This window comes from Chinchilla lanigera, unplaced genomic scaffold (assembly GCF_000276665.1).
Source record: "Chinchilla lanigera isolate Chin_1 unplaced genomic scaffold, ChiLan1.0 scaffold00002, whole genome shotgun sequence".
Classification (NCBI taxonomy): Eukaryota; Metazoa; Chordata; class Mammalia; order Rodentia; family Chinchillidae; genus Chinchilla; species Chinchilla lanigera.
The window spans coordinates 31,397,736-31,407,586 of NW_004955403.1; the positions used below are offsets into that span (position 1 = coordinate 31,397,736).

Below are 9,851 nucleotides of genomic sequence, written 5' to 3' on the forward strand. Positions count from 1 at the left end.
ATTTGGCTTGAGACGCTGAAAGGTGAACTGTTCCCTAAGTTGCAGAGAAGGGAGGTAGACCTGATCTGCGAGGTGGCAGAGTTTGCAAATCAGCAGTTCTATTCTGGACATGTTAAATTTAAGAAGCTCATTAAATATCCAGATGGATGTCAACTAGAAAGATAGATGTGTGACATCCAAGTTCAGCAGACTTTGGGTATAAATGTGGCTTTGAAGGATGAGTTGCCCCTGGAAGTAGAGAAAGCTAGAGGAAAAAGAAAACAACTTCCTGTGGTTTCCACAAATGTTACAAAGGTGAGGAGAGCAAAAAATACTGGAAGAAAATGTTCAACAAGCCTCGAAGAGAAAGAAATATTCTGGAAGCCAAATTGAAAACAAAAGTGAGGAAGGACAGGAGCTATGTAAAGTGCTACTTATAGGCTGAATGAAATCTGAACAGCAGCAGCAGAAAGGGGAAAAATGACCACAGAACTGGCAAGGCAAAACTGTCTGAGGACTGGATAATAATCTGTTTCAATGTAGCCATAGAAACAAAAACCTCATTAAAGTTGAGGTTGGCTCAAGAAGGAAGAGGAGTACAGGAAGCAGAGATGCAAGTGTGGGTAACGCTTTTAAGGAGATGGGATGCTAAGAACACAGTTGGTGTAGAAGGTAGACAGTGGTGGCGTCCAGGCAAGGTTCAAGATGGAAACTGTGATAACGTGGTTGTCTAGGAAAAGTTATGCAGGAACACAGTGAAGAGAATTCAAGAGAGTGATGCTAGATCATCCAACAGCAGACAGGGTACAAGAAAAGGTTGCCTTCCCCCAGGTGACAGACAGCTTAACCTTGGTCTTAAGGAGGAAGATAATGAGGTCAGGTAAGTAGGTGTGGTGGTAAGAATGGGTAGGCGATCCTTTCTTATTGTCTCAGTTGCCTCAGGGAGATAGAGAGCAATGTTGTTATTTGAGAATAATTGGAAAATAAGTTTAGGTATCTGGGGAAGATAAATTATGGAATAATAGCCTGATATAATGGCAGAACAAAGGAATTAGTGAAATATAATGTATTTCCTAGCAGCACCGAGTCCACTTGAGATAATGGTGATTATTTTTTTTTTTTTAAGAACTGTGATTGTATTCCTCCAGCCATGCTCACTATCTAGGTGCAAGGTATTTAGAGAGTAAGATTTAGGGTGGGTTTGAGGGATTCCTGGGAGAGCAGTGTGGTGGTCAGGGGTCAAAGAATTAGAGAGGTTTACGAGTCAAAAATTGTTGACATTTTATACATTTAGGGAAAATGAATGGGGGAAAGAAAGGTGCAGGATTCAGAGAATGAGATAGTTGAAGTTGAATTTATGTCAGAGGCATTAGTAATAGTAAATTCCAGGGCATGACCGTAACAGTGGGTGACTGAGAAGGCTAAGGAGACAAAGTATTGGAGACCAAGGAACTTAGAGATCATTTCTCCTCAGGAGTGCAGCAGGCAGTACAGGACTGACAGAGAGGAGACATCGACAGGAGAAAACAGAGCCTGTGTATCCTTTGACAGTCCTGTTAATGGAATGACGGACCTGCAGAGAATGTTAGGGAAGTCCCCTCCCGTCAGGAGAATAACAGACCCCAACCCATGGAACTCTGTGGACACCTCCTGGCAGCTACATAGCTCAGAGAAAATCTAGAGAAAGATTAGAGAAACACCCTGTACCCTAGTTACCTGGCAATGGTGTCTTCTTAGAGTGGCCCCAAAGGTTATCTGCTTTTATTCACTTTGTGGCTTTGTCAGGCAAAATCCACAGCATATATTTTGCTCATCGAGAATACACAAAAATGCTGAGGGTCAATGTTGATACCTTCTATTTCCTAATAGTTTACTTACATTTTCTCCATGAGAAAAATGAAACCAGTCCATATTTTCCTTTAATTCTGTAGGTTTTCTTTTCTAGAACTCCAAACAGAGCAACGGTGAAGCATTAGGGGAAAACTGAAAATAGACTGCTCGGTGAAAATTGTCTTCCATACATCAGGAAATGGGTAAGACATCTCTCTTGTGAAACCCAGGGCAGGCAGCGCACTATGTCAAAAGAGATCATTTTAAGTGTTTTTTTATATCTTTTTGTCTATATTTAACATTAGGCATAAGTTATTTTGGCAGCTTATGTCTAAAACAGACATAAATTCTTTAGTCATGGAGCATTTGTTTCAGTTTTATAAATGACATTGAAGAGAGAAATACTTTTTTCTGCACCTTTAATAATTTGCTTGGGATAAACTCTGGAAGTGAAATATATTAACCACTTTTACACCCTCTCTATACCTATATTATATATATATATAATATTTACACAAATGTTATCTCTAATCAGATTGCAGAATTAACAAAATCTCATCAGCAAAATGCAGAGAGTATCTCATCACTATTTAGATCTACTCTTACCATAACCAAATACTAAATTCAAAAAGACCACATAGCTTTAAGAAAGCAGACTCTAAAAAGATAAAAAAACAAGTAGTTTGTCTGTAAATTTACAAATGCGTTCCATTCTGGGAGAATATATGCAAGTCAGACTGGTTCCTAAGCCCAGCAGGCTGTCTTATGCAACTTTGACACAACTTTACACTGTAAAACATAGAAAAATACACAAAAATACAGTAAGTTTCTGACTGTACTACTGTACACTGTCACACTGTACAGTAAACACATAACAGCACAACTGTGCCAATGTCCAGCAGGCATTTGAGCTACTTCTGCAATTTTCTCAAGCTGGGAATGATCGTAATACAAGGACTGTTTGTATCTGCGAACATTCACAGTGAGAATGTTTGTAAGATGGGTATTTACTGTATTGAAGATACTTAGGGAAATATACTGATGAAGTTAGAGGATGTCAATAATTATATATCCACTAGAATACAGTGAGAATATGGGAGATGAAAAATAAAAACGTCATTTGAGTAAAGTGAAAAGAAAGGAAAAACAGATATTAAAGCAGACATAGAATTAATCTGTAAAAGTGATGAGAAACTTTACCCATTCAAAAAGCTGACAAAGGCACATTAGCTCAAAGTACAACACCTGTCAACGTTTGATCTTGTCAATATTTTCACCGATTTGAAATTAGACGTGTAGAGACTGTGACACTAGAATTAATTCTAACCAACATGTAGTAATGGATTGGCAATGAAAAATTATCCTGAGAAAAAAATGGGTAAGTCATACCTGAGCTGTGAAGAAAGTGCCTTTTGTGTAATTCCATAAGGCAGCCCTTACATACAAAAATAGGATTTGATTCTGTGTTCAGGATCGCTCTTAAGAAAGATGGATTAATAGAATTTGAAAGCTCTAAAAATGTAATTATCCAGGCAATGACTAATTATTCCAATGAGGCAGAAAAATGAGGGGTAAATGAAGAAATAAATGAGTTCTGTGGAGTGTTCTTGGTGAATTAAGATGTGTACAACAGCAGGAAAGATGAGCAATTGCCAAGGACAGATGTGAAGTGCTGGCGTGGATAAATCATGAAGGTGAAACACATAAGTCATCCAAGGGCTTGTGCTAATCAGTGCTAAACAAACAAAAATGAACGGGCCTTTCTTGAGACAGATATTTGAATGCTGGAAGAAAATGGAAGCAAATTTTTAAAACTTCCTAAATTTTTACTGTATTCACTTTTTTCACTCTGATGATATTTAAATCAAAGTAAAAATAATTTATTCAAGCAATGCATGTTAAAACCATTAACCTGAAGGATGTTGGAGAACAGAATAAATGCAAAATACCAAGTGTCAGAGTATCTACTTATTAACAGAGAACTTGGTAACTGGAAAGGGAAAAATCAACCTTTATAGGGAAGAAATCTAGTGATCATACCTTAACAGAAGGGTCAAACTTTCCATTGCATGCTGGTATTATGTGTCAAATGATACAACTGAGTATAAGGTCTTGTCAAAAATGTTTGTCTTAAACCTAAATAACACTTTAGACCTAATTTTTAATTAACAGAAAAAGGTAGGTAGGGTTAGATGCACCAATCTGATAGGTATATCTGCAGATTCAAATTTGAAGTATTCTAGATAAAAGAAAAAGTCCTGATAGCACCAAGGAGACATAACACCCAAAAGTAATACAGAAACTTAAATTGGATAGTGGCTCAAAAAACAATCTTAGAAGCAAGATGGCAGAATAGGGAACCCTAGGGATCATTCTGTGTACCAAAGCAATGATTCAGCTAAGGAGAAAGCAATTGCAATCCATTAGTTTGGTAATCTACAACCTAATTAAACTTTTCTAGTAATCAGGACAGTGTTCAACAAAGAAAGAGGCTGCTGGCTTTCCCTAAGTGAGTCGCATGTGCAAAGCAACTGCCAACCTGAGTGAGCACACAGCAGCTATGGGGACAGTACCCCTTGAACCTGGAGCAGATGTCTAATGCTAGGACAGGAAATGAGAAGGTTTTTCTTAAGAAAATTTTGTGTAATGATTTTGGTTGTTTGGTAACCAGCTAAGAAACTTCCCTGAGTTTTGGTCCTCTTAGCAGCAATGACTTATGCTGGAAAATTCAAAGAGACAGAATTCTTTATCCAACTTTTTGGAGCCAGATATTTCAAGAAACCCCTTGTCAGATCCAGTGGCATGCACAGCTGCATACAGACTGGATGGTTAATGTGTAGATAGGAATATGGGTTTATAGGTAATAAGCCTTTACAAGTAGCCAAGTCCTAACCCTGAAGGACCTTGTATGACACTAAGCTGGGTTTTATCTAATAGGCCAGGAGAATCTAATAAAGGGTTATACGGAGTGAGTGACATGATTATCTTAATTCACTCAATGTGCTCTTATAGGTAATCACATATTAATAGAGTGATATAGCATTGGGTCCCTGGAGTAAGACCAATCTATGTGTATATTCTAGTCATTACTATTCATATAATCTTAAGCAAGTCATTTAACTTTTTTAAAATTTATTTTAAGAATAAAAGAAGGAAAACATGTTAACAAACAGACATCCATTTACAAACCAGCAGAAGAACAATACACGCAATACAGAGTTACAGACAAAGTGGTAGGAAATTAACAGTGGTTGTTGTCTTACATATTGATATCTTCAAAGTGGTTTCTCAGGAAAATAAATAGAGACATGCAAGTTTGATCAAATAATTAACCATTGACTGTTCCTTTCAATAAAGCGATAGAAGTCAGTAGAAGTCATTTAACTTTTAAGAACCAGATTTTTTCTTAGTAATATTTCTTAAGAAGATTTGTTAAGATAGTAAATTCAAAGAGCTTACCATGATGTCAAACATGGTACCTTTTCAACGTTCACTATTTATATTAGGATGAGATCTCAGGTTAGGAAAGAATGATGTGTTCTGACTTTGTCCGGCAAGGTCTTCCCCAGTAAATTTCATAAGAGCTGATTCTTCACATAGCCCCTTCCCTGCAGTTACAGCGGTCCTTCAGCTTACCCTCCACCACTCCTTTTAACTTATTCCTAGGTTTTGAGCTATTTACCATCCAAGAAGAAAATAACCTTAGCTTTCATGAAAACCCAGTTCAGTTCTTCCTTGAGCCACCACTACCTGACTCACCTTTATTTCTTAGTCATTTCCACTCTGTCTTCCTTAACTCTACCAAGCTATCAAGTTAAACCCCTTCATCTTTCATTTACTAAGGGAGATACCAGTCCCCAATTCTTTTGCCTGAAACTCAGCTTTGCCCTGTTGCCCATGATTTCCCTTTCAAATTCGCTGAGAGGAAAAGTACCAATCCTGCCCCATCCTTCAAAATCGAAGTGCTCTTCCTTAAACTCCAGATAAGTTTCATAACTTTATTTCTTGAACTTGAATATCCTTAGTTGAAGCTGTACTAGATTTCTTATGGGCTGTGTCTCCTGATTTATGATTCTCTGTCTTAAAATCCTTCTCCGTGATTCCTACTTTCAGATGAAAAACCCATGTAAACCTCAATGCCACACTTCCTCCGTTTCCTCTACATTGCTTCCTATTCTGTTGCTCCTCCCATGGCACAGTGCACCATGCCATCTTCTGCAGCACTGCTATTTACAGTGCCCTGTTGATTGTACTTTTAAAAAATTACCTCTGCTCTTTCTAATCATTGTTATTCATTTTCTTTTTTATTAGTACATATTTCCAGTACATAATGATTACATCTGTCCTGGAGAGTTGGTCCCTACACATAACGTATCTCAATTATTTTTAATTTCCCTTCCCTCTTTCCCTTCCCCTCTCCTCCCATCTCTTGGTCTCCTTCCCATCTGTGAAAGATCTATCTCCCTTTATTCTATTATCTGTCATTTATTTTGACCTTTAAATTATGTACACTTTGGGTTTCTTATATTAGAGATACTTTGCAGTACTTAAGATTGTATAACTCATTGGTGTCACTTAAATTTGCTGTCTTAAGTTACATTTATTTAACTACAAATGATTCAAATTTATCTTTCTTATTGAAAAAGTAGTAATCAATTGTGTATAAACATCATATTTGTTCATTCATCTGTTGATGGACGTATAGTCTGTTTACGAGATTTACGTATTGTGAGTTCTGCTGCTGTAAACATGGGTAAATATGTATTGTTGTGACATGATGCCTTTAAACTCTTACAGGAAAATACCTAGAAGGACTATAGTTAGGTTAAAGGAAATTTGTAGGGTTTTTTTAGGAATTTCTGTACTGATGACTATGGTCGTTGTACTAGTTTACATTCCTAACAACAATGTAGAAGGGTTTCTTTTCCTCCCTTGGCTTCACCAGCATTTATTATTTGATTTCTTCAAGATGGCTATTCTTACTGGAGTAAGAGGGAATCTGAGTATCATTTTAGTTTGCATTTCTCTAACTGTAAGCAATATTGAACTTTTTTTCAAGTATTCATTGGGCATTTGTACTTCTTCTCAGAAGTGTCTATTCATTTTAGAAGAAATGCCCATGTTTTAATTAGTTCTTCTATGGGGGGGGGAATCTAGGGATTTTTTTAAAAGTACTTTATATGTTCTAGGTAATATTCCTCTTTCTGAAGAATAGCAGGTGAAAATTTTCACTATTATGTATGTTGTCTTCTCACTCAGTTAGTTTTTTTTGCCATGCAGAATTTTTCTAATTTGATATGATCTCATTTGTTGATTCTTCATGTTATTTCTTATGAAATTATAGTTGTGTCTGAAAATCCTTGCCTATACCTATATCTTCAAGAGTTTTAGCTATTTTATCTTTCAGCATATAGTGTTTCTGTTTTAATATTTAGATCTTTTATTCATTTATATTTCATTTTCATACATTGTGAGAGATATGGATCTAGATTCAATCTTCTATAAACTGCATGTAACCAGTTTTCCCAGCACTATTTGTTAGAGACTATCTTTCCTCCAACATATGTTTTTGCCCCATTGTCAAATATTAGATAGTTGAGTGTGCTTGTGGTTGTTTCTGCACACTCTATTCTGTTCTCTTGATCTACATGTCTGTATTTCTGCCAGTTCCATGCTGTTTTTATTATTGTAGCTTTGTAGTATAACTTGAAGCTTGAGAATACAATGCTTCTTGCTTTTTTCTTATTCCCCAGGATTGCCTATGTTATTGTGAATATCTCCCAGATCCATATGAATGTTAGGATTGTTTTCTCTGTTTTTGTGAGGAATGCTGTTGGTAGTTTGACTGAGATTGCATTAAAATCTGCATATCAATTTTGGAAATACCATCATTTTCACAGTATTGGTTTTATCTATCTAGGAAGAGGTGATATATTTCTGTTTTCTGTTGTCCTCTTCAAACTCCTTTTTCAGACTACTATAGTTTTCATTAGAGGTCTTTCACCTCCTTGGTTAGATTAATTCCTGAGTATTTAATTTTTCCTTCTTGCTATTGTGAGTGACATTGTTTTCCTAATATCTTAACCAATGAGTTCATTTTTGGTGCACAGGAATGCTTCTGATCTTTGTATATTGATTTTTGTTTGGGTACCAGGAATAGAAGTCAGGGCCTTGCACTTACCAGGCCGGCATTGTGCCACTAAGCTACATCCTGGCAGATGGGGATGGCAAACAGACCAGAGTTCTGTGCTGAAGGTAGGCAGCAGAGCAGGGTGGTCAAGCACTTTGTTGGACTTAATGCCAGCACTTTCAGATGCAGCCCCCTCCAAAACCCACACAAGACTGGACTGGCTTTTCACCACAGATGTTGGGACCCTCACGTTCTTCCAAACTGAGCTAAAACTTTGTAGGGAGATCTAGGGCTAGCCCTTTCCCTCTCCTTGACTCTCTTATGTCTGTCTCCCACCCAGTCACTGTGGTACAGTGACCCCAGAAAACTTAAAGTGTGGTTGTTTCACTGGTGAACATTAAACAATTATTCCCTTTCAAAACAGTTCCTGACTAAATTCTCACATACATGGTAGACACTGTTTCTTGTCCAACATTAGCCGGTCATGCAGAGGACTTTCTTTAAGAGTAATACTCCATATTGTGTTTGCAATTATAATAACAGTGGGCTCTTATTGGAGCTAGCAATGCCAGTCTGGTCCACTGTTGCCCCGTGGAGCTGCCGACCCTCTCTGGTCTTACCCCGTGTTAATGGAGACAGGTCTTCCTCCCTGAGAATCAGCGTTACCTCCCTGGGTTCCAGACTGCTTCATCCTTTTCTCTGCACTGTGTTCAGTATCTCCAGTTTCTCTGTAGTTTCTAGTTTTCCTGTTGGTTCTTTCCTGATTCAATGAAATTTACTTCTTTTTTCTTTACTACATTTGTTTTCCAGAAGTCCCAATTCTAGGGCCCAGAGAGGATGTATTTTGCTGTTGGTCTTTACTCCACCATCTTTAATCTTCCCTTTCAAATTCTTGCACCCTCTTGTTCTCATGAAAATTGTCCCTTAATCTTTCATGACCTATGAAGTTATCTCACACAACAAGTAGATTTAGGTTACAGCTATTTCACATACAAGAAAAGAAGATGTTCATAAATCTGTCTGGCAGAAGAAAAATTACAAAGTGTAATAGAATGTAAATGTGTAGAATGCTTGTAATAGGGCTTTCAATGTCTCTTCTTTGAACATAAAATATAAAAATACTGTATTCATACTACAGTATTTAGACAAATTAATTCAAACAATAATGGGATTTATAGAGAGTAATCAGCCAATCCATTCATTTAATAGGACAATTAGGTCAATATTGTGGAACCAATTTTTCCACCTTGTTGCTGTCATAGTCATACATGTAAATACATAATATACTTATGTGTTAGGGTTAAATTTGCTTAATATTTGATAAACATAAATTTAGATTTTTAATTTGGTTTATTGCAGTGAGAAAGACAATTTTAAATAGCATATTCAATTGTATATCAAGATTTTTGAATTACAGTTCCTTAAAAACAGTAGCACTCTACCACCTCTGCCAAAACATTCATGTTGTGATACATACCCGTAGGGAAACACTGGATCAGATTTACACAATTATACTAATCCGCTAAATCCAGTCACAACTGTTAAATAAACAATGTAACTTTACATTCCACATGGGAGATGGAGGAGATAATAGATACTTGGAAAGTTTGCAGTTATTTTTCAGGATGATTACAAGAAGATGGAGCCTGAGCTAAGCAGAAAATATAAATACAATATCTAGGAGCCATATTAATTCTAAAATTTGCATACTTCCATGAAATGGTTAACTAATTTAGCCTCTCATATATCTTCTCCTTCCCACAATACTTAGTACACTAGTATTGAGGTCTAGGTTTTATTCATCTTTATGGTTGTGATCCTAATGGATTTACAGCACTAAACACAAAAGCTAGCACAATATGAATGCTCAATGACTGTGTTGGACAAATGACTACAATTGCTATTAAGGTGA

General features: G+C 36.7%; 1 long non-coding RNA gene across 2 annotated transcripts in view; it reads left to right on the top strand.

The window, feature by feature from the left end:
• The first annotated feature begins 203 nt into the window (after nucleotides 1–203).
• Nucleotides 204–9,851, top strand: part of LOC102016120 — a 10,720-nt gene continuing 1,072 nt past the window's right edge. Inside the window, exons 1-2 of one of the 2 annotated variants that reach the window (XR_001233593.1) lie at nucleotides 204–294; nucleotides 1,911–2,012. This is a non-coding gene — a long non-coding RNA (uncharacterized LOC102016120). The remainder of the gene's footprint in view (nucleotides 295–1,910; nucleotides 2,013–9,851) is intronic. The other variant, XR_001233594.1, reaches the window with a different exon arrangement.